General features: G+C 35.4%; 1 protein-coding gene across 1 annotated transcript in view; it reads right to left on the bottom strand.

Annotated features, from left to right (window-relative positions):
• The window catches only part of PolrMT (mitochondrial RNA polymerase), a 363,978-nt gene that overhangs the window by 110,876 nt on the left and 227,907 nt on the right, over nucleotides 1-25,195 (bottom strand). The window lies entirely within an intron of this gene.

Genomic DNA, 25,195 nt, shown 5'->3' on the forward strand with positions numbered 1-25,195 from the left:
TGTAATATTATGTATTTCTATAATACAAATGCAACCTTTCCACTACTGTTTATGTATTTAGTCAACCCTATGATCTGGCAACACGATACGTATTGCTGGGTTATATATGTACATGATAGTTAGACACGAAGTATATGTAAAAGCGTTAGCACGCAATTAATGAATAAAGAATTAATACAGTTTCCTCCAAAGGTTTTTTTTGGATTCTAGGACTAAGGATCCCTTTTTCAAAGGCTGGTTGTCTAAACACTTGAGGTTACGAGGCTTGCTGTAATGATGCAATTGCACATTAAAAGCCAAAACAGGTAGAGCAAATCTATTGCAGCAGGCACGCTCGCAAAAGCATCAAAAAAGCTGTGCAGCATAAAACGTCAGAAAAAACTAGGCGGCTTTTTTAAGACTTCATTGAAAATGTACTGAACGCAAAAAAGACTGAAATATTAGGTCCATTCAATAACTTTTCCAGTAAGTACTTGCAGCGAGAGCGTAAAAGAAAGATAGAGAGTAAAATTGAGAGTAAGAGAAAATTTTCAGAAAAAGTTATTGAACGCAAAACTAGTAAAAACTTACAACTTAAGCCATTTTGACACTTTCTGGCGGTTAAGTTTTGGCGGGCAATTTTCTTTTTAATTGGGAATAGTTCATAAGTCATAAAAGTAAAAATATATACAATAGATTTAAATTTTTTATACATATTTTCATTTCAGTAATTATGTTTCATCAAATCATCCTCTTAAACAGTTTTTTTACATTTGAGTTTGAAACATAACCTTACTTTTGGACTCCTGCAAATTCCTGCTAGTCAAATTTTTACTTGCAGGAATTTGCAGCTCTCTTGGGTTGTTACGCTCTCGAATTCGCTCCCTCTTGCAAATATTTTGGGTAATTGAATGCATTTTCAGTAAAAACTTGCAAGTACTAGTAACAATTCGTAACAATTTTTTGATATTGAATGGACCTATTGCTATGCTCCTTGTTAGCAGAAAGTAGTTTAGCATTTTCGACAACCGAGCCCCTAACCAAATTTCTACAAGAAAAAAAAATTATTAAAAAAAAAACGCGATTATTTAGCCCCTTTAAACTTACACATTATTGCCCTGAAATTTAATGGGCTAAGAAATCTGAATAGGAAGTTGAAAATCTAGCTGAAAATTTGCAGATTGTTTATAACAGGGACCGTAACGGTTATAACTTTCATTATAAAAATCACTTTTTAATCGTTATTAATTAAGTTTTATTTTTTGCTCAAAACATAACGATTATTTTTTGAGTTTTATTTTTTACTCAGAAAATAATGGTTAGGTTTCAAGTTTTATTTTTTGCTCGGAAAATAATGGTTGCGTTTTAAGTTTTATTTTTTGATTGGAAATAATCGTAAGTTTTGAGTTTTATTTTTTGCTCGGAAAACAATGGTTAGGTTTCAAGATTTATTTTTTGCTCGGAAAATAAGGGTTACGTTTTAAGTTTTATTTTTTTATCGGAAAATAATCGTTACGTTTTGAGTTTTATTTTTTGCTCGGAAAATAATCGTTACGTTTTAAGTTTTATTTTTTCCTCGGAAAATATGGTTACGTTTTAAGTTTTATTTTTTGATTGGAAATAATCGTTACGTTTTGAGTTTTATTTTTTGCTCGGAAAACAATGGTTAGGTTTCAAGTTTTATTTTTTGCTCGGAAAAATAATCGTTATTTCTGGATGCGTGAACAGACAGGGGGCGGCTACATTGAACTTTTAACGCCACTGTGGAGTGGGTAATGAAAATATAGAGAGCAAGATACAAGGGCGGAAACAAAGACAAGGGTAACGACAAAACCACAGACAATCACAACCTATTGAAGGATAAAGCCAATGATAAAGATGAAGAACTGGACAAAGTTAAAGATAAATAAAAAGATTAAAATGAAGATCAAGATGAAGACAAAGATGAAGATGAAGATGAAGATGTTCAGCTTCATCTTCATCTTCATCTTCATCTTCATCTTCCTCTTTATCTTTATCTTTATCTTTATCTTTATCTTTATCTTTATGTTTATCTTTATCTTTATGTTTATCTTTATCTTTATCTTTATCTTTATCTTTATCTTTATCTTTATCTTTATCTTTATCTTTATCTTTATCTTTATCTTCATCTTCATCTTCATCTTCATCTTCATCTTCATCTTCATCTTCATCTTAATCATTGTCTTTTTATTTATCTTTAACTTTGTCCAGTTCTTCATCTTTATCATTGGTTTGATCCTTCAATAGGTTGTGATTGTCTGTGGTTTTGTCGTTACCCTTGTCTTTGTTTCCGCCCTTATATCTTGCTCTCTATATTTTCATTACCCACTCCACAGTGGCGTTAAAGGTTCAATGTAGCCGCCCCCTGTCTGTTCACGCATGCGCATACGCCTACGCAAAAATTAAGTTTTATCTTCTGAGCAAAAAATTAAATTCAAGAAATAACGATTATTTTCCGAGCAAAAAATAAAACTTAAAACGTAACGATTATTTTCAGAGCAAAAAATAAAACTTAAAACGTAACGATTATTTTCCGAGCAAAAAATAAAACTTGAATTCTAACCATTGTTTTCCGAGCAAAAAATAAAACTCAAAACGTAACGATTATTTCAAATCAAAAAATAAAACTTAAAACGTAACCATTATTTTCCGAACAAAAAATAAAACTTAAAACGTAACGATTATTTTCCGAGCAAAAAATAAAACTCAAAACAACGATTATTTTCTGAGTAAAAAGTAAAACTCAAAAAATAATCGTTATGTTTTGAGCAAAAAATAAAACTCAATTAATAACGATTAAAAAGTGATTTTTATAATAAAAGTTATAACCGTTACGGTCCCTGCCTCGAATGCACTGCGGAGTTCGGGCTAGAAGACTCCGGGACAGTCGACGAGCTGCGGAAGAGGCTATCACATTTCCTGTCAGTGGTTAAAGATGACCCAAAGTACACGAGGCGTCTGATCGAACTTTCCGCAAAGCACGACCGGGCGTCACCAGTCCCTTTCACGGACGTACCAATACTCGGCAGAAACGAGGATATGACAGCCCAATCTAGCAGCCACGTGTCACCACCAGCATACCCCACTCTCACAACCCATTCCGAACCGGCTTACGCCACGGTTATGGACCGAGTGAGAAAGTGGGGCCTAAAGCTTGACGGCGTTAAAAACCCCCTAGAGTTCCTAGAACGCGTTGAGGAGCTAGCCGAAGGCTATGAAATCAGCCTCGACGTATCGCCGAAAGCAATGCCTGAGTTGCTGCGGGATCGAGCACTAAACTGGTTCCGCAACAACAACAAACGGTGGCCAACATGGGACCAATTTAGACGAGACTTTATAAAGTTCTTCCTGTCCTCGCGGTACATTGAGAGGTTAGACGACGAGATCCGTCAGCGAGTCCAGCGAGTACAAGAACCCTTTAAGGACTACGTACTCGAGCTACAGAATCTGATGAGATATGCTGAAGGCAGTGAAGAGCAAAAACTCGGCCGCGTGTACCGAAACAGTCGCAGCGAGTACCAACTCTACATCAAGCGGCGTGACTTTGCAACGCTGGAGGAGCTGGTAAGTCTTGCTGCAGATTTTGAGAATATTATTTCCGACAGAAATACGCAGCAACCCATTCAGCGACCAACGCCACCTCGGCGCCTCGAAACACACCCCGACACTTTTAGGCGTGCGCCCATTCCACAGAGGCGACAAGAATAGCGGTATCACGTTCTCAGACTGACAGCGATGGACCCCAGTAGTTCGGCGCCATGCCAGCATAGAGGTGATGACCGCAGTACAGCGCGGAATGATGCAGGCCCGATAGATCCAAGAACCGCATGTAGGCGATGCGGAGAGAGCGGCCACGTAGCGTACGGATGCTGTAACCCCATTGACTTCTGTTGAGAGTGTGGCCGTCGCGGGGTGCAGACAAGAGACTGCTGCAGAAGGATGCAGGGAAACGAGCACTGGTCCCGCCAAGAGCGAGGAGCGGAGACCCAAATGACGATAACTCGCACGCATTAAGGGCGTTCTTACGCCAAGACGAAGGGCGAATCGTAGCCACCGCCACACTAGACGAGACGCAAGTGCAGGNCTTGACGGCGTTAAAAACCCCCTAGAGTTCCTAGAACGCGTTGAGGAGCTAGCCGAAGGCTATGAAATCAGCCTCGACGTATCGCCGAAAGCAATGCCTGAGTTGCTGCGGGATCGAGCACTAAACTGGTTCCGCAACAACAACAAACGGTGGCCAACATGGGACCAATTTAGACGAGACTTTATAAAGTTCTTCCTGTCCTCGCGGTACATTGAGAGGTTAGACGACGAGATCCGTCAGCGAGTCCAGCGAGTACAAGAACCCTTTAAGGACTACGTACTCGAGCTACAGAATCTGATGAGATATGCTGAAGGCAGTGAAGAGCAAAAACTCGGCCGCGTGTACCGAAACAGTCGCAGCGAGTACCAACTCTACATCAAGCGGCGTGACTTTGCAACGCTGGAGGAGCTGGTAAGTCTTGCTGCAGATTTTGAGAATATTATTTCCGACAGAAATACGCAGCAACCCATTCAGCGACCAACGCCACCTCGGCGCCTCGAAACACACCCCGACACTTTTAGGCGTGCGCCCATTCCACAGAGGCGACAAGAATAGCGGTATCACGTTCTCAGACTGACAGCGATGGACCCCAGTAGTTCGGCGCCATGCCAGCATAGAGGTGATGACCGCAGTACAGCGCGGAATGATGCAGGCCCGATAGATCCAAGAACCGCATGTAGGCGATGCGGAGAGAGCGGCCACGTAGCGTACGGATGCTGTAACCCCATTGACTTCTGTTGAGAGTGTGGCCGTCGCGGGGTGCAGACAAGAGACTGCTGCAGAAGGATGCAGGGAAACGAGCACTGGTCCCGCCAAGAGCGAGGAGCGGAGACCCAAATGACGATAACTCGCACGCATTAAGGGCGTTCTTACGCCAAGACGAAGGGCGAATCGTAGCCACCGCCACACTAGACGAGACGCAAGTGCAGGCGACAGTAGATACTGGAGCCACAAGGAGCTTCATTAACGAAGCGATCGCCAAACGCTTTCCACCATCGAGGGTCAAGATGATGGAAACAAGGGTTCTGATGGGCGATGGCAGCCCAACTATGATACGCGAGGCTATAGATGCGACAGTCGGTCTGGGTGACCAAGCCCACGACAGCTAGCTATTATTCTTACCAGGACTCGCGGATCTGATGATCATCGGGATGGACTACCTCTGCGAGGCGCGCCCTCCATACGCTGCGGAGGAGAGTCGTTGACGCTAATGGCGACTGATACGCCTTCAGGGGAGGCGACATGCATCACTGTGGCTGAGCAAATTAACACGAACCCCCAGAAGGGGGGCCAAACGTCCTCAAACCCCCGTTGAATATAGAGAGCCCCGACAACGTAACCCAGCCAATTGTGCCGCGTTTAGATAAAAAGGCGGCCAAGAAATGCAGAAGGGCGTTGGTACCGCATTCGCATTTCCCGAAATGGAGACGTGACGGTAACAAACGCCTCTCCGAAGTAGAGGGGGGTGTGAGGACCCCAATCCTAGGGCTTGGAGCCCCCACAACGTTCATATAGATATACATATAATATTTTCAATTGTTCATTAAATATATATAAACAATTGTATAGAGCAGTTAAGTAATACATGCTTTGAATTAAAAATACATACTTTGAATTGTAGCCACATATTGTACAGCACTAAGTGATTTGAACTACCGTTATTATGCATATAATCATATACATACAACTGTAAATATACTTTAAGCACGATGGCAATAAAGAACAAAGCGCAAAGGACAACGGGACATACGCGACGCGACTGCGGCCGGCAATTTGTATAAATAGCCGGCCAGCAATCAAAGCAGACAGGAGTCGTCAGGCGACTGCTGCAGAGTCAGGAGCTTTTGCACACATAGGGTAGGCTCTACTCCCTATGTTAGGTATCAGGAGACGGGCAGGTTCTACTCCCACTCCTATAGAACTTAGCTAGGTATTTAGAGACGGGCAGGTTCTACTCCCTCTCTTGGAAGGTTGTGGGTAGGTTCTACTCCCGCTCCTTTACTATAGCCGTAATTATATTTGGTGGGACGGAGCTACGCCCACCAACCGGAGAGGAACGGGTAGGTTCTACTCCCGCCCTCTTAACCTACGACCCAGACAGACGAGTGCTTTGCTATAAATCGAAAACGAACTCTTTTTATTTTTTTGTTGAGAACCCGGCAGCCGATGAGCATACCCCAGCATTACCCGGATTTTGTCACAATGGGAGGTGCCACGCCCTTTTTTCAATTGCTCCAATTTTTCTCCATGAGTATGCCATTGATTTCTTATATCCCCATACCAAGTTGCAGTACTCTACCATGAATACTTCCAGATATGCAGTTTGAAAAACTCGATTTGTATGGGAGGTGCGACGCCCCTCTATATATCTAAATATTTTTCAGCCTACAACCATCCTTGGAAAGTCCGCAGTAGGTGCCCAAAATTTCAAAAAAATCGGTGGAGCCGTTCTCGAGATGTGTGAACAGAAAAAAAACAGCTTTCAAAATATATACATATTAGTATAGATTTGCTTTGAAGCGCCATCTTGCGGTTCTTTAAATAAGAAATAGATAAAAATTAATTCTTCGTATGAAAACTACAAATTTGTATTAAAAAAAATAACATTCGTAACATTCTCATTTTCGTTGAACGAAAAATGACACTGAAGATGGCACAACGCCGAAACCGGTTTGTCTCCAAACCAAATTTGACAAGGGATGACGGAAAATCGTTCCATATTACATAACATTCGTAACACTTTAGCAAATATTGCATATTATCTTAGCATCAATTAAAAATATCTTCTTTAAAAATTGCGCAGGCTCGAAAATAATTTTAAAGTAATGGTATAAAGGACTTTTTTCTTAGAATTTTATGTAGAATCCGAATCTGCTAGGAACGATGTCGATAAAAAAATTTACCCGCCCTAATACATATGTACATACATATGTCCTTCAACAACAATCCACAAATACATTTTTTCACCAAGGATTATATTTCGTTTAGGTATACAGCATAACTGCTCAGTAGCAAACTATTTTGGGGGTGTTAAAGTATTAAGTGCTTAGTTGTTTTTTTTTGTTTCTGCGGCTCAAACGATTATACTATCCTCTTTACTTATTTTTCTCTATAAAGACAAAATACATGCTTATTTATATATGTACATATGTACGTATCAGGGTTGTAGCGAATATTCGCATTCGCATTCGAAACCGCGGAGCTTCCGCATTAATTTTAACATTCGCTTTCGCATTCGCAATAATCAATGCGAAGCTTTGGCGAATGCGAATGTTGTGCAAATGCACCGACAAAACGTATATCTGGCAAACAAAATGGCAAATTGTAGCCATTATTTTTTGCCTGTGGTCGTTGGAGTATTTGTGTAACAAAACTGGTCAAATGTCATATTTATCAACTTTGATAAAAATGTCTTTAATCTTATTATTTCTTAAGCTATATAACCGAGCAGTTATACAAGTTCCCATTTCTACTTGACCTTTGACGTACGTCAAAGAGAACATAGTCCTTTTAACAATATACAGTGCCGGACAAAAGTATTGGCACAGAGAATTTTTCGCAATATATGCACAGTTTTTTATTCTAATTTATTTTCAATATTCTTTAATAAAAATATAGTTCGTACTTCACCAAAAAACATAAAAACAAAATCTCTAAACTTTGTGCAAAACTCAGGAAAATTCAATAAATTTGCATACTTATTTGCAACTTTCTATTCAGATTTTTTAGAAAAATTCTAAGTATGCAGTTTTATAGCTCAACTAATTTTAGTATAACAAAGTGCAAGCTTGAAGGTGCTAAAAAATCGCATTGATTTTTGGCAATTTTTTTCAGTTAGGTTCTTCCTTATAAAGTATGTTCGACAATTATTTTTTGTATGAAGAAAATGAGCAACACCTTCTACAAAAAAAAATTTCCAAAAATCAACACAATTTTTTAGATACTTCAAACTTGCACTTTGTTATACCAACATTAGTTGGGCTATAAAACTACATACTTAGAATATCAAACGTCTCAAAACAACGTCTCTGAAATACAAAAAGTACTATCTAATAAAAAATTCAAAATTCAGTTTTTGATTGATATGATGGATTTCATCGAATTTCAACTCCCACATCAGTTATGGCGTTGTTACGTCTTTTTGCATTTCAGGTGACGATATATTCGTTTCAATCACTTCAAATGGGGCTCTTTGGGGAAATTAATTATCTGTGGTAAAACTCTCCCCCTACGTCTCCATTCTTTGCTATTTAGTGAAGTGAAGGATTAAGCTCCTACAATAGGGATTTCCAGCAGAAATCTTCAACATTAAGCTATAAAGAGAATCGATGCTGAAATATTTAAAAAGCTATAGGTCTGACCTTTAAATAGGTAAGAATTACGTAACTATCTGAAACCCTCATCATTCGTGATTCCAATATTTCAAAAGTTTATAAAAAAACGGGATGCTTTTTTTAAAAAAATAACAATTCTCTGACCGGATTCGGCTGGCAGCCAGGATCTTAAGAACATAATTTTGTTCAAAATTTTCATTCCTGGAAAATAATAATTTATTTTCCATATCCACCTATCTAGCTCGAAACCATTAAAAATGAATTGCAAAAACTAAAATCGAAAAACGCTGATGACGTTACAAGTTCCCCAAATTCTGAAACTGCCAAAGGAATGAGAATGAATAATTCTTTTTAAAAAGCTTCAGAAAAACCTGACACATCTGGTTTGGTTTGTAAGTGCTGTTTAAACAACGATCTCACCATTATGCTAGATTCTTCAAGTGAACATGAAAGTCAGGAGGGTACATCCGACATTTGCAGCCCCCGATGCAATTCTCATAAAATTTTCAATTTTTAAATTCAAGTACTAAAAGTAAACATTATTAAAATTTACTAACTTTTACATTTTTTATTTACCTAAATAACTTAGTTTACTACCTGGTTACTTCTTGAAAATACTTGACATACGCATTCGCATTGGCATCCGCGGATGTCTAAAATTTCACATTCGCAACATCCCTAGTACGTATGTATATATTTATGTATGCAACTTTAAAAAATATTGTATTAAATAATCTATGCTTATGTATATAAATAAATTTGTATGCATAAACATTTATGTACATATATGTATGGCTCTGTCAAAGCAACAAAGATTTTTGCGCCCAAGCAAACAGATTATTAAAAACAGCGAGTAGATTTGAAATTGAAATAGCCAGTTGAAAATAAATGAGGCATATTTAAAAATTTCAAACTTTTTTTTCAGAAGATTTGTTTGAGTACACAGTTTTATAGCGCATTCAATTTTAGTCCAATAATGTGCAAGTTTCAAGTCGCTAAAGATTACCGTTGATTTTTTAGAATTTTTTTTGTCTCATTTGCTTCCATATAACGACTAACACAATTTATTTTTATATGGCAGAAACCCGCAACATCTTCGGCGAAAAAAATTCTAAAAAATCAACGGTAATTTTTAGCCACTTGAAACTTGCACATTATTAGACTAAAATTGAATGGGCTATAAAACTGTGTATTCAAAAAAATTCGACCGCTTCTGAGAAAAAAGCTTGAAATTTGGGTGGAAATTTGTTTCACTTTTTGCGGTCTTTTAAAAAGTTTTAAACTTGGGTTTATGTGAGTTTTGTGAGAGAATGAATTGTATTTTAATTGAAAATTTTTAAAAATAAATAAATAAACATGAGTGGCAAACAATATCACTTTGAAATGGGGGTGCTATTGTATTGGCCAATACTGTATGTACATACTAAAAATTTTAAGCGATACTTTTCTATGTGGCTAATGTTGATGTCCAGCGATGGGTATAAACTACCAAGCTGCTGTGCCGACTGGGTTTCCTTGGACGTGGGAATGAAGTTGTTAGCCAGGTTAAAGTCGGAGTCGATGAACTAGATGGCTTCTAGAGGGATTTACTAACAGCACTAGCGCGTTTGCTTTTTGACGCTGGGTATTATTGTCGCCACCACGTGGCCGATGAATAGCTCGAAGCTCTCGAACTCCTATGTAGGCACTTTTACACACGTGTAAATTCGTGGATGGTATGCGCCGGCCAATTATTTCGTAAAACGGTACACCTTTTTTCGCTCGAGAAGCTGTTGAGCAAATTGCACGAACGTTGTGGGTATTTGCTTTTGCAAATTTATCTATTTGAAACTTTCAATGCACGATTGATTTCTAGTCGTTTTTTAGGACAAAGTAAGTCTTTATGTTACCGCTGCGGTTTTTACTTTTAAATTTTTCCGATTTTACGTCTTGCGCACTTTATTTCGCTGCTTCTCAGTCAAAATGTCGTTTTTCGAACCAAGTCCAGCGAGTAGCTCTGTTTGATTTGCGCCAATTTTCGGGTTGCCAGCTCAATTATGGCTCGCAAGAACCATGAAGAAAATTTAAGGGAATTGTAGTAGATTTTCAATACAAATAATTCAATTTATTGACATGAATTTGTGTAGTTGCGTACATATGCAAAATATAATGAAGTACATTTATGTACTTACGATTCAATGAGTATATGGGTACATACGTATATATGGATATTAACTCAATAGGATATAAATATGTACATACGTATGTGAATAAATGAACATTAAAAAAATTATATACAAATTCATGTACTTCTATAACTATGGAATGTAAATAGAAAATTCAGTATGGTATACTTATGTAGGTAATTTTGAGACGATGAAAGATGTAGGTGATTAGGTGATCGATGAGTTGATAAGCTGAGCCGCTGCTCCATTGATGGTTGGTGTGAAAAAGAAGAGAAAGCATATGGCAAAATGCATTTGTATTTATAGCCAGTTCGCATGGTAACCTCTTCCAGTTAGTTCGAAAAAAGGGGGTTGCTGCGTTCGCTCAGGACTAGTTGCATTTTAAGGGCGTAAGTCCCTTAAACAAAATTTAATATTTTTTTTTGCGTTCTCTGGTTGCACCACGCTCGCTGCGAGACCGCGCGGCACGCGGCATGAAAGCAAAACCACCCGTGGCAGGAGCGAAAAAAGTTAATAACTAGCGACTCCGTGCAAGTTTCTTTTTTTTCTTTTAAATAATGTATTATAAAATAAGGATTGATATTCAATATAAACGATTAAGTAAGCTGATCGAGAAGTAATAAATATTTCCATTTGTTTATAAATTTTTTTTAAAAAATTTAAAATTTAGAGCGTGTGTGAATCGGTAACAAAGTTCGCGCCGAGTAAATTTTTGACAACAATGAGGCGAATAAAATTTATGTAGCTTATGAGGCTAGTGAAATTTTTGACAAATGCATTGAAAATTTTGACAATCGCAAAGATTGTTGATGTGTGTAAGTTTTCGTTAAATAAAAGCTTAAATAGATGAATTGCAATCAACGATGGTAGATGTTTTCTTAAAATATTCATTTCACTTCAATTTGTAATATTTTATTCCAAATAAATCTGCGGTTATCAAAAATTTACTGCTGTCAAAAAATATTTCATTTCACACAGCAGATTGGCAAAACTGTCTCACCATAGTAAAAATATTATTCAACAGCTTTCCCCATAGAACTTTGTTACCGATTCACACACGCCCTTAGTACAAAATAATGACTATTTGAAAAATTGAAACAATCAGGCTAAAGCGTGTCTAATTAGCTATTATCATGAAAAAATCAGCAAGATACATGCTATGAATCAGTGGATAATAAATAATTACTGAATTCATAAAAAAAAAATTAATAACAATAACTCTTGTAAAACTTCGAATTTTGCAAAATTGCTCAAATTATATTTTTTTTTATTGTTGTTAAACGAATAGTGATTTGTGCGAAAAAATCTTGACCGTCCAATTTTGGGTGGCCTACTTGAGAGATTTGCACTCATTGCATCAGGGATTTCGACTTTAGTCTGGATGTGAGAATCAGAACCGGATATTTTTGGAAAAAATTGAAAATACTGTTTTCTCGATTTGAAAAAAAACGATAACTTCGCAAATTCTTAAAACCTATTCTACCTTGTTTATTGTTGATCTCATATCCAGATTCTGTGAGTTATTTTACATAGCAAATGACTATAAAATTCACGATTTTCAACCGTTTTGTTAAACACTTTTTTCCCTGAATGCACAAGGTTTTCTAAATTTTCAAATGCAACGCGAAAGTACTTACTGTTATCATATTTGAATACAATTTTGCGCAGCTTATTTTTAGACCAAAAGACATATTTTTCCGCCTGGCAAACTGTATATTTAATAAAAAAGTTTAAATAACTAACGGTCAAATATACAAATGTAAATATATAAAATATAGTCATTTTCTACGTGACCATTTGGCTCAGAACCCGATGAAGGGATTTTAACCAAATTTGAACAGTTTATGCCTTAGGACCGTGGGACGTTAATCCGCTACCGCTAGGTAGCGCAAGAATCGAGATATTCAGAAAATCTGTATTTTTGATCAGATTTTGATGATATTAGAAATGTATGCTGCTGGTGCGATGAAGGGATTTTAACCAAATTTGAACAGTTTATACCTCCGGACCGTGGCAAGTTCATATTTTAATCCGCTACCGCTAGGTAGCGCAAGAATCGAGATATTCAGAAAATCTGCATTTTTGATCCGATTTTGATGACATTAGAAATATATGCTGCTGGTGCGATAATAAATACTTTTGTGAAAAAAATGGATCCCCTTCAAAAGTATGCAACGGAACTATACTTAAGGTTGTAAAGCTACAACAAAAAAATAATTGAAGCAGAAATTATAACTGGCGAAATGGTTGGGATACCTCGAATACAATTATTTCCAATAATTTTCCTTTCCTTTTCACAGTCTTCAATTTCCAGTAAGCGTTTGCTTTGTAATGTCAATTAACAAGTCGAAAGGACAGACCCTTACGAGCTGTAGGCGTGGATTTGAGAATAAATTGTTTTTCACAATTGCTCTCGCGTTACTAGAGTTGATAACACTGTGCAACAGCATTTTTGGGTGCGCAATAATTCCAACGCAGGATGAAAGACCTAAACCCATATAGTAAAACCTCAAATCGTTTTACATTCTTTGGTCAAATTTCTGTGCTATGGCCATTTTAAATTTGCAATATTTTGCCTAAGTGTCTTTAAAATAAATTAAAAAAGAGTAAAAATACATATCGAAGAGAAATATGTTGTTTCGGGACATGTAGTAAAATTTTACGAGGAATAATTTTGTAGAACATTTTAAGCCGCTATCTCCCCCACAAAAGGTTCATTTTGGCCCTTTTTTGTAAAGTCCGAATAAAATGGCATTCTGAAGGTCGCTAGAGGGTTAAAATCATTTAGAAAATTATTTGCCATACAATTTCACTAGGGGTCCTCTCAGACAAAGTCTTGCTACAAAGAATTTGTAAGTCCACAGAAAATAAAAGTATGCATCAATTTTTTATGCTTTATTTTATATTATGTTTATATATGCATATAACTCTTGCTCTTTTTGGGCCTGATGGTCGGGAAAGTGTAAAATCAGCATTGGAGTCATCGCTCTGATCAGAATCTCACTCACACATGATGCCCACGTATGATTCCAATGCTGGCTCTACTGCGTCATCTTGAAATTCTTCATGATCACGATCTTCAAACACGTGCTTACTCCACCAACAAATTTCTGCAAGAATTGCATCCGGTGCTTTTTTCCACTATATCTGTATTTTTATTTTTTTTAATTAGAATAAGTTAAACTATTTTTGTGTTACAAGTATTTACTCCCTCATTTCAAATGGAAGAGCCACTTGATGGTAGCGCTCGCCACGCTCATCGGGCTCAGTGGATACCTGCTTGCTGAAATGAGCCAGATGATGAAATAAGTAGTGCATTTTTAAGGACATGTACTTTGCAACATATTTACCACAGCAGTAGCAAAAGCTGTTAATATCTGACTTAAACGCTTCCATTTTACTTTTTCAATAAAATTATTATATTCTATCTAAAGATTATTTACACTTAGGTTACTTGTTTAAACAATTGGAGCTAGAGTTACATATTTACATGTATAAACAATATACCTATATAAAAGAAAGCATTACACTTTTTTTGCATATTTCAAGGGGATATATGATTTTCGATTTTCTGTGGACTTACAGATACTTTGTACAAAGATTTTGTCTGAGAGGACCCTAGTGAAATTTTATGGCAAGTAATTTTCTAGAAGATTTTAACCCTCTAGCGACCTTTATAAAAAAGGGCCAACACGACCCTTTTGTGAGGGAGATAGCGGGTTAAAATGTCCTACAAAATTATTCCTCGTAAAATTTTACTGTATGTCCCGAAAAAACATATTTCTCTTCGATATGTATTTTTACCCTTATTTTTTCTAGAGACACTTAGGCAAAATATTGCAAATATAAAACGGCCATAGCAAAGAAATTTGACTAAAGAATGTAAAACGATTTTGAAGTTTTACTATATGGGTCTTGGTCTTTCATCCAGAGTTGGAATTATTCCGCCCCAGACAATGACCCTCTAATTGTTGCACAGTGTAATTTGTACCAAGCCGAATTCATATAAGGTGGTAGCGGCAGCACGAAAACAAAAAATTACATTAACAAATTATACGCACGATGAAAATCAGAACACAACAAATGTGCAATAAACACATCATTTTGACAATCAGTACAACCGCGGCAAAAATCTAACTTCGCCAGTTACACCACCTTATATGAATTTGCCTTGATTTGTACATTTTATATCCAAACTGAAAGGCATCAAACATTTTTTATAAAGAAATTTTGTAGATATTACATTTAAATTTTCGTTGTTTTATATAAGAATTTTGTATTAAAAATGGCTAAAATTATTACAAAACTTTTCAAAGGTAAGAGTAAATACTCTTTGTAGTTAATGCATTGTTATAAAATGTAACCACATGGAAATATAGGTCGTAGCATAGTCGAGATAAAATAAACTTTTAAGCTGCATCTTTTTTGGAGATATATCCCATTGGAACTTATCTCAAACCACGTTTAATAAATTTATCGCGAAATATTATGCTCCAAATTTGTAACAGTTTGATTTAGTTCCGTATATTTGAGTAAATGTTAATTTAACAATGATTTAGTAAAAACGGAAACCGAATTACTTTAGTATCATAAAAAGTAATTTATTTGTTCTTGGTTATTGGCCTTTGAATTATAAATACAATGACCATCCGTCCTGTATTATGCGGGACAGTCCTCTTTTTTCGTCAGTTGTCCTGGTAATTTATTTATTTCATACGGGACGCCAACGATTTAGTAAAAATGAAAACCTAATTACTGTAGTATCATAGAAACTAATTTATTTGTTCTTGGTTATTGGCCTTTGAATTATAAATACAATGACCATCCATCCTGTATTATACGGGACAGTCATCTTTTCTCGTCAGTTGTCCTGTTAATTTTTTTTAATTCATACGGGACGCCAAATGTTCTGTATTTCTTTTAATGTCCCTTATTTGTCACGTGTTCGTATGTTGGCGCCTTAACAGTTCATGAAAATGACAAGCCTATGAACCAGTTTTTATTTTTAAATCTGGACGCTTGTGATTCAAATCGAGGAGCATATGTAGATGGTTTCTAAAGGTGTAATTTTGCGTAGAAATCTGGGTATTTGTGGGTATGAATAGAAATCAGACGTTAATGATTGTTGGTCAAATTTCTAAAAGAAATTTCAATAATATTTAGCTTTTCAAAGGTTTTTTTCAACGCATTTCACGTTGAATATTCTGTGTGGTGCCAGGAATATTGAATAGGTAGCAGCAGTAGAGCAGCTGATTTTACTTTTATCGCGAATTTGGTCTTTAAATTGCAATTTTTGTTAAAATTTTGCTCTAAAATTTCAAATTTTGTTTACGCATATGGATTCCAAAACCAACAAGAAAATGCGCGCAGCTTGCTGATTTTTCTCGGGTAATTTTACATCTCCAATGTGCCGTGGCGTGGAGGCAATTTTAAAATTTTGTGAGGGGAGAATATTTTCATTAGGCGAAACTACGGCAAAAAAATGGTTGCTCACTGTATGAGGTATTGTATCTCCGACATGAGAAACTCCAAATAAAAAGTACTATGAGAATGTTGCAAAAGTAAAGAAGTTCACAAAGATTGAAGGCAAGTGGAACCCTTCAAAGGTACGCTTTGCAATTCAGCTCGCTCCGGATGCTATTCACTGCATTGTGATTGGTCGAAATCCGAGTAGTTTCCCTGCCTAGGATTGTTTGTAAAAAATTTTATGGGGTAAAAATTCCGAACACAAAGTACAAAATTATGGAAAAATATTCTACAAATGTGTGATGTTGCATCTGAATATTTTGTTGTGCGTTCACAAACGATCGAAAAGTATATGCTAAATAAAGATGCTGTTTCAGGGCTAATAAATCTAGGATCATTGGAAAAGCTAGCTTTCGTGGAAAAAATTGGCAAAATTATTTTTTTTTCCGTATTCGGCTGCCATAAATAAGGTCACCGTAATTATAAACTATAATCATTTATTTGTTTTTGTTATGGCCTTATAACAATTATGTTCAACAAGTTTTATTGAGCTTGAGGCCGTTTTTTAATGAAAACTTACTACAACTACAATCAAGCGCAGTTATTAAAAAACGGCCTCAAGCTCAATAAAAATTGTTGAATATAATTGCCATAAAATAACAAAAACAAATAACTTAAGGACGAGCACACCTAAAAGTAAAACATTCTAATAATAGAAATATTAACAAAAACCAACAACCACATGATCAAGTGAATTGCAGCGGAATAGCTGCGCTTGATTGCTTAACAAGTGAAATAGTGGAAATAAGCAACAAGAATTAACAAGGCGAACTTAGCACAGTGTATAGGCAACTGGCTGAGTCAGTGGGATCGTCGGTTCGAATCCTACTGAAAGAAGTCTGAGGAAATGTGGTGGTTTCCGAAATAGCTATCAGTTCTACCACTTTATCAAATTATTGTTGCTTTTCCACAACAAGTTTTCATTAAAAAACGGCCTCAAGCTCAATAAAAATTGTTGAATATAATCATTTATATTTATTAAGCTCGAGACCCAGCAAATGCATAAAACTCTGGTTTTATTTTTATTAATTTTTATTGTCGATTGAGGTCGAAATATCGACAATACAAATTAATAAGACCAAAACTGGAGTTTTATGTATTTGCTGGACCTCAAGCTTAATATGTAAAAATTATCATAGTTTAAAAATTAATTTTAATAAAAAAAGTATTTTTCTTTTTAAAATAATAAAAACTAAGCTTAGAAAAATAACAATTAAAAAAATGTATAAAATAAAAAGGAAAAAATTTCCGCTGCCCGAGGACCCGGACTTGAGCTCGGATCTCTCAAACGGCTCACTCGGCCATTGACACCGTTGGGGCAGCGTGAGCAAAATGACACACATACATAAATGTCTATTATTTCCTTTACACCAGCTGATTTCGAATCGTCAAACTTCATCATTTGAAGCTGGCAATGATATTTTCGAGTTCACTCGGATTCAGTGAGATCAATTTTTTCGTAGTCGTAGCAGGCATCCGAATTCATAGACTTTCTACGATGGATTCTGTGATAGCCCTAATTATATTATTTCGAATAGTGCAATATGTTAATGATAATTGTATACTTTTATTTTAAAATTCCAGAACACATTTTCGATAATATCTAACTTAATCATAAATTATGGAAATAATATCTATATTTTAAACGTTTTCTGTCACTTTCAATGATTAGAAATTTTTGCGTTAATGTTAGTTAAATTGTCACAATATATCTTGATTGACAACTTTACATCTTGGGATCAATAATATATTACTTTCAACTGCGGATTTTATTCCTACTTGCATATTAGTCTAAGATCCGACAACGGCACGACCTTCACCCATCTGTTTAATGGATGAAATCTTTTTTCTATGAAAATTTACGTGCTAATAAATAAAAGATAATGAAGTTATATACCAATCGAAAGTGTTAAGCCTATAGAATGTGAAAACGTTGGGTTGTCTATTTTTTTCCTGGTCTAACTATCGGGTTGACAGGTATGAACATGAAGGTAATATTAGTAATTTTCACTCATCTGTTTAACACATTATATATGCCAGGGGTGGGCAAGGCCGAGGCCGAAAAGAGCCACATGTAAATCATTAATGCTACAAAGAGCCACACAAAAAAAAAACAAACAAATTTTATTATAAAATTATTATTAGAAATGAAAAACACTAATTTTATTATTATTCTAATGTACGTAAGATAGATTTTAGAGAAAATTCAAAAGATCTCTTTGCCCAAATTTTCAAAATCTGGTTTTACGTCAGTAAAAGCCGTTCGTAACAGTTCTGTTAAATGTTGGTTAGTCAATAGATACATACGTGCGTTTAAAATCGCCAGTAAAAAATGCCCAACAGCAAAATTCCGACGAAATGTCATCTGCTCTCTCAAAGAGAGAAATATCCAAAACAGTATCTACGTGAACAGAAAATTTGCAGAAACTTGCAATTTAGACGAACAGCTGATAGAAATTTTGTTTACATTCGAAAGTATAAAATTGAAAACGTAAGAAAACAAATCCCGAAGTGTTAACCTGACACAGTTCACTGACTAAACGAATAATTACTTACTTCTAAAACTTAATATTTGTCGCATTTTACTATTTTAACTTCCAAACCATCAAATTAAATTTAGGGATTTGCGTAAATTCCAACCAGTTTCCAAATGTCATTTTGCTCCCTCAATTTCCCCTACTTTGGAATTTTTTTGCGTACGCGAATACAAAAAGCTGATAATTTGTATAACTTTCAATAATTATCAGGTATGCGAATGCAACTAATTGTGAACGGTATTTTGACTTTACGAATTTCTTTGTAGAGTACAAAGACTCACAGTTATACGTTGTACCAAAAATTCAAAATATATGGCAAACGTACACTTAAATAATTTCAAATCGGCAAATATTTTTTCAAAATCTGCTTTGAAACCATGTGCAAAATTTTTTTCTGCCATGGAAAATGATGAAATATTCTTGTTTTGATACCATGAATAAAAAGACGTAGTTTAGCTTCAAAACTTAAAATAATTTGCGACATATCAAAAACATTTTTATTCTCTCTTTGTAGAGACAAATTCAAGTTTTGCAAATGTTCCATCATATCGGTAAAGAACATTAAGGCAGAAAGCCAATTTTCATTCTCCAATTGCTGGTAATGTTCCGATCTCAATTTGCGTATGTGTATATAAAAAGAATAAAATAAATAAAAAAACACAATGGAAAAGAATGTCCAGCAAAGAAACATGTATTTTAAAAACTAAAAAGAGCCAAAATGTTCTAAGCAAAGAGAAAGTAAAAAGAGCCGCACTTTGCTAAGCAAAGGGCCGCATTATATGATTGGTATACATATATGTAAATTGCTCATTAAACAAATGAAAGCAAAATTAAAAATTTAATAATAACTTTTGAATATTTGATTTTTTCAGCCAACCCACTCGCGAAATATTTTCTAACACGTTAAACGTTACAGTAGATTTCATCCATTAAACAGATGGGTGAAGGTTGTGCCTTTGTCGGATCTCATAAATACTATATACTAATGATGGTATTTATGGCACTTTTAAGCCGGTTTAGAGGTAAATGTTGTATGGAAGGTATTCGATATATAAACATATGGACAAAATTTCGGAATTATATTTTCATCGGTGTGCTTTTTATAGCATTTTTGAAGTTAGGCTTTCATGGGAGGTATGCTTTAAAATAAACGATGACAGGCATTTTTCGTATTTTTCCTGATTTATTGTCCACAAATGTTACATACGAAAAATTAAAGCCCTTCGCCTACTCCAAATTTTTTCCACAAATAAAAATATGAGGCAGCACCACTGTGCGCCGCCCTCTTGGTTAACGATAACCTTAATAACCTCTTGGTGACAGGTAATAAGATCAACGGAAATAAGGTCAATCGACTTTATTTCGCACCACGTAACGCTACGCCGCGGCCCCCCGGCCCCCTCTTCCCGGTCCCCCGCCGTACTGTAACGCAGGTAGATTTATTTTTTGTATACGTTGAAATAAAATTTGTATATATTTTAAACATCGAGGGCTTATATTCAATAATACCCTCTATCTGCACACTTTTCACAAAGATGAGATTCTGATATAAAAATCCACCTAAGCTTTAACTGTCATCGGTGATATTAATGCTACATTATATAACGACAGGTAATAAGTCCCAGATGGTTTCTAAAATCACAAATTAGTTTTTGTGCAAATTGCAGATAGAGGGTATTAATGAATTCAAGCCCTCGATATTTCACATTTTTATATTTGTAAGTTATTGGAAGCAGGGATGNCTTAATTTTTCAATTTGGCACAAAGTGCCAAAATGGCACTTTTGTAAAAAAAATTAACATTTCAATACATTTTTGTCAAAACATTTGCGTGCACTTCTTTTTCTCAACTAAAATTTTCTAATTTATAAAGGCTATTACACTGGTTTATCTTATTTTTTCATTGCACTTTTGTTTGGAAAATGTAGCTTTANCATTTATTACCAGAGGCGAAAAAATAAGCATAAACAAACAATTTTAAGCGCTTAGAAAAGCATTGGTAAATAAGCTTGCAAATATGCCTGAAAGACAACCAAAAAACTTAAGTACGGTTTAATGTTTTGTTTTTCATTCAGTTTATTTCAATGAATGAAAAATTACAAAGACAATCAAATGCTGTTTGATATTCTATAAAGATCTGCGCGGTTTTAAGAACGTTGAATTGACGCAAAACGACCTTTCGCCATCCACCGATGTCACTGGACCCAATTAAGAATACGATATTTTCAGTGGTGTTAGTGCATCGATGTAGTTTTCACCGACATTTTACTCCAGAATGGGATAAATTTTGAATTTTAACTATGTCGTCGGAACTTATACAACAGCGAAATATATTTTTTANGACAGAATTATTTCAGTGTTCCTCCGGGGTTTTTGGACATGGACTCTTTCTTCAATTTAATAGTGACATAGAGCGATAACTAATGTATAAAACTGCTTTAACAGAAATGCCAAACGATTTCTTAGTTTTATATAACTATCATTTGAATGAATGTGACTGGTGGGACACTGAATAGAACTCTATTTTGCCCTTGTGCACTCAAATATGAATTTTAGCCAAAACACACAATTTTCACGAACAATGTATTTGTATTGTAAAATATGTATTTTACGCTTTCGTGTTCAATAAAAATGAGGTTTATATAATCTTCATAAAAATATTTAAAGTTGTGACTAGTGGGGCAGCTCCTTGTGTCTGGTGTAAAGTAATTATGCATGAAATAGAAGTTTCCAAAGACAAAAATTACTACTTCTTTTCATGTTTCTAATATTTTCCCACAGGTTAATGAAATGTAGTCATTTAAAAAGAGGTTACTACAGAAATAGAGATAATTAGGGCATATTTAAATTTATGTCGTTTTCCCCTTTTCAATGGAATGACTCTGTTACTAAAATTAATGCGGAGATATCGTTGCGGGAATAAAGAAACAGTGCAAGTACCACATATACTATTATTCGATAATCGTACCATTGGATAGACAATCCTTTAATCTATTAAACAAATCTTTAGTTTTCTTAAATATCTTTTTGGACCACGAACTTCCTCGCGAAAAACGAAATTTTATAATAACAGTGTAGGTATTACAATTGTTTACAAATAGTGCATGGGCACTTGGACTATTATTAAGAAAATTTCAAAGAAATTCTTGTATTAAAATAACGTTAGAGCATTTTACTTCATTATATTGCTGCTAACTTTCACAGGCAGTTTCAAACTGTGAATAATAAAATAGTAGGTTTGTTCCACAAGCTACTCGAAGTCACTTCGAGTTACACATACGCTGACAGTTTGAACTTTGCTCGAGTTTTTCTACAAGTAGCTTGTGGAACAAACCATGATACAAAAAAGAAGGTAGTTCCATTTAATGACATTCGTTGTTGTTGCTAACCATTTGACTTTTAATAAAATTATGACATTTCATAAAATTCATGCTACCTGATCACCAGAGATAATATTTTTTTTTTTTGTAAAAGTAAACAAAAATGTATGAAAATGAGTGAAGTTTAGTGAAGTTATTGATCATATATGAAAGGAGGGCTGCATGACCATCCGTCACCTCTCGAATTCAAGTACAGATTTCGATCATACCTTCTAGGTAATTTTTTAACCACTTAAAGAAATTATTGTTGTTGTCATAAAGATTCTAAAATGTATGCATGAACTTTATTAGGGCGAAACGAAACTATTTTGAGCACGGAAACAAATGTTGAGTCTTCAAGTGAAGTAATGTTAAAATTTGAAGAGGAGTTGCTCAGTGAAAATGCTTTCAAACCACTTAACGATATTGAAATATCCGCAGAAGAAGAACTCGAGGTAAACTCCTTACCCTTTCGTTTTTATTTGATTTCTAATTTTTTTAAGTAGCTCGCAGAAGAGCATGAAGCAGAAGATTTCATCAGTCCACTCAAAGATGTGGAATATGATGGACTTGAAAATTTTGCCGGCTACATAATTTCGAAAATGGGGTTGACAAAACTAGGCTTCAGGACGCATGTAGAAAGTGATCAAAATTATACGTATGTTAACTGTTTATCGGAGGGCGGTCTGTACAAGCCTAATTCAAGTTTTTTGCATACATTGGAAATTTTGAATTCAAAATTTGTTGAAATTAATGGTGATTCGCTAACCACAAAGCCAAAATTTTTGCAAAATCTGATGAGAAATTTAAAAGTAAATTTGGACTAAAATATTATAAAAAGATTTTATTTGGGAAGAACATTCTTTAGAATTCGATTTTTAAATCGCAAGATTAAAGAAACGAAAATTGTATATCAAAATAAGAAAATGAAAAAAATAACAACATAATGCATTAATGGTTTTTATTATAAAATAAAAAGAATAATTACAATGTAACAGTTTACATTTTATATATTTTTAATAAAAGAGGGGCAAACCACGTAAGTAAAAATATATCAAGTACTGATTGTGAGTTTTGATTTGAAATATTCTCAAATTGGTAAAAATATGGCAAAGAAAATACTCCGATGTATTGTTTTAATATTATCAAAGTGGCAAGGCCGTTGATAATACTGACAATTTATGAAACTTCAAAAAATTTTATTATCCGTCAAAAGTTGTTTATTGAAACTACCTTCTTTTTTGTATCATGGAACAAACCTAGTGTAATATCGACATACATACATCAATTAGTTTTTCTGAGTTTTCAAACAAATAAAATAGTGTACAATGATTTCAAATAAAAATGTTCAAAGATAAAATAGTGTATAAGCAGATGCTTTCAGAAAAATGGGCTCAAATGGTATTTCTAAGTAAACATGGTACATAATTTTTTGTTAATTAACAGCTAAGGAATAAATAAAAAGTGTGGTGTATTTAAATTGTGAATATTTTGAATAAGAAGCGCACAGTTAAAGTTTAAATTTGGTCGATTGGATTATAAAAACTTTGAATTCGTTTTTCTCAAAACTATACTTTACATGTTACACTACTTCATTATTCCAGCAACGATATGAATCCTTAATTTCTAAACTGAGTTTAATATTTTTAAATACATATTACCTATTCTCCGTTTGAGAACAAATTATTTTTAATCTCTTCAACAACACCAATGCCTTCCCTTCCCTTTGCAATTTTTGTGTCTCAGCTGGAATGCAATTGAAGTTAGATAAGAGTTAATAAAATCCAAATCTGTTTTTATATTATCGTTTCTGAACTTTCGTTTAGTTCAGTGATTCCCAAAGTGGTCCAGGTGGACCCTCAGGGGTCCAACGGAGGCTCGATGGGGTCTACGTTGGCGTTAAAAAAAATGTGGGGGTCCACGAGTTGTAAGTGGGGGTACACGAAAATTCATCTGGTTTCGATAGTAAAGAACCAAAATGGTTGCTTGATAGCCCATTTATTCATCTTTAATTTTTTTGAGTGATGTAAAGGGCTCTTGACGCACTGGTGAACTTACCGTCACTTTGTGTCATCATAAGTGGGGAAGCCTTAAAGGCCACCTGCAGACTAAAAAGAAACGGGTGTTGGTTGGTATGACACTGAGTGAGGCGATGCGAAAATTGGCGGTGGCAGATATTTGAGTACTTTTGTATTTTAAATGTTACAGGATAGTACGCCTTCATTACATTTGTTGAAGAGATTCTAGAGAGAGAGAGAGTTCTCTGAGGAGGAATGCTGGTTTAATTCCAGCACTGAGCCCGCACTCATACATTGTCGAATCTTCACTGATAGCTCCAAAACTGACTCAGAGTCAGGATCTGGAGTATTTTTCAAAGTACATGGGGATAAGCTACATTTTTATTTTGGGAATATGCTTCAGTCTTCCATGCTGTGGTATTTGCAACCCCCAAAGCCATAGACTACGTGGTGGAAAATAGGTGGAGGGGAAGGAGTTTACGTGTCGACAGGTACAGCCAAGCTGCACTTAAGGCATTGACCAGCCCTCTATCTAAATACTTCCAAACTAGTTCGGCAATGCAAGTATCGACTAAATTATGCTGGTAAAGATAACGAACGAGCTTGCTTTACTCTGGGTGCCGGGCATCTCGGACATCTGACTCTTTGGCCGCAGTTGGCTCAGACCAGGCATTCCTCGATCCGCATCCAGTTATAGCGTTGCCCACTTCGATCATCGAAGCCACCATCACAAACTGGGTGGATACTTCGCTCAGCAATGACTGGGAGCCATTGAGTGGATGCAGGTGGGCAAAACACATGTTGCGTTCAATCTCAGAAGGTCTATCTAGTTTTTTCCTCTTACTGAGAAGACGGGACTGCTGACTGGCCACTTTACGTGACGCAAACATCTGACTGTGATAGGTGTAAATGAGAACTCCATTTGGCCCTCCTTCTTTGAAGAGCTTCTTGCTTGCTTGTTTATTTATCATCGATTTATCTAGATTCGGTCTTTTCTTTTTTGTCAGTTTCTGAATTTGAAGTTTGGCGTAAAAAGCTTTGTAATTTTGTTGTTTCAAGTTTTGTGTTTTAAAAATGCGAGGCCCGAATATTTTTAGCATCACTTTAAAACTTGGAGGGATAAAAATAAAAATTATGCCATCAACACAAATAAACTCTTTGACACATAATAAC

The sequence above is a fragment of the Rhagoletis zephyria genome, unplaced genomic scaffold (assembly GCF_001687245.7).
Source record: "Rhagoletis zephyria isolate East Lansing unplaced genomic scaffold, Rhagoletis_zephyria_1.1 Rzeph_scaffold_00215, whole genome shotgun sequence".
Taxonomy (NCBI): Eukaryota; Metazoa; Arthropoda; class Insecta; order Diptera; family Tephritidae; genus Rhagoletis; species Rhagoletis zephyria.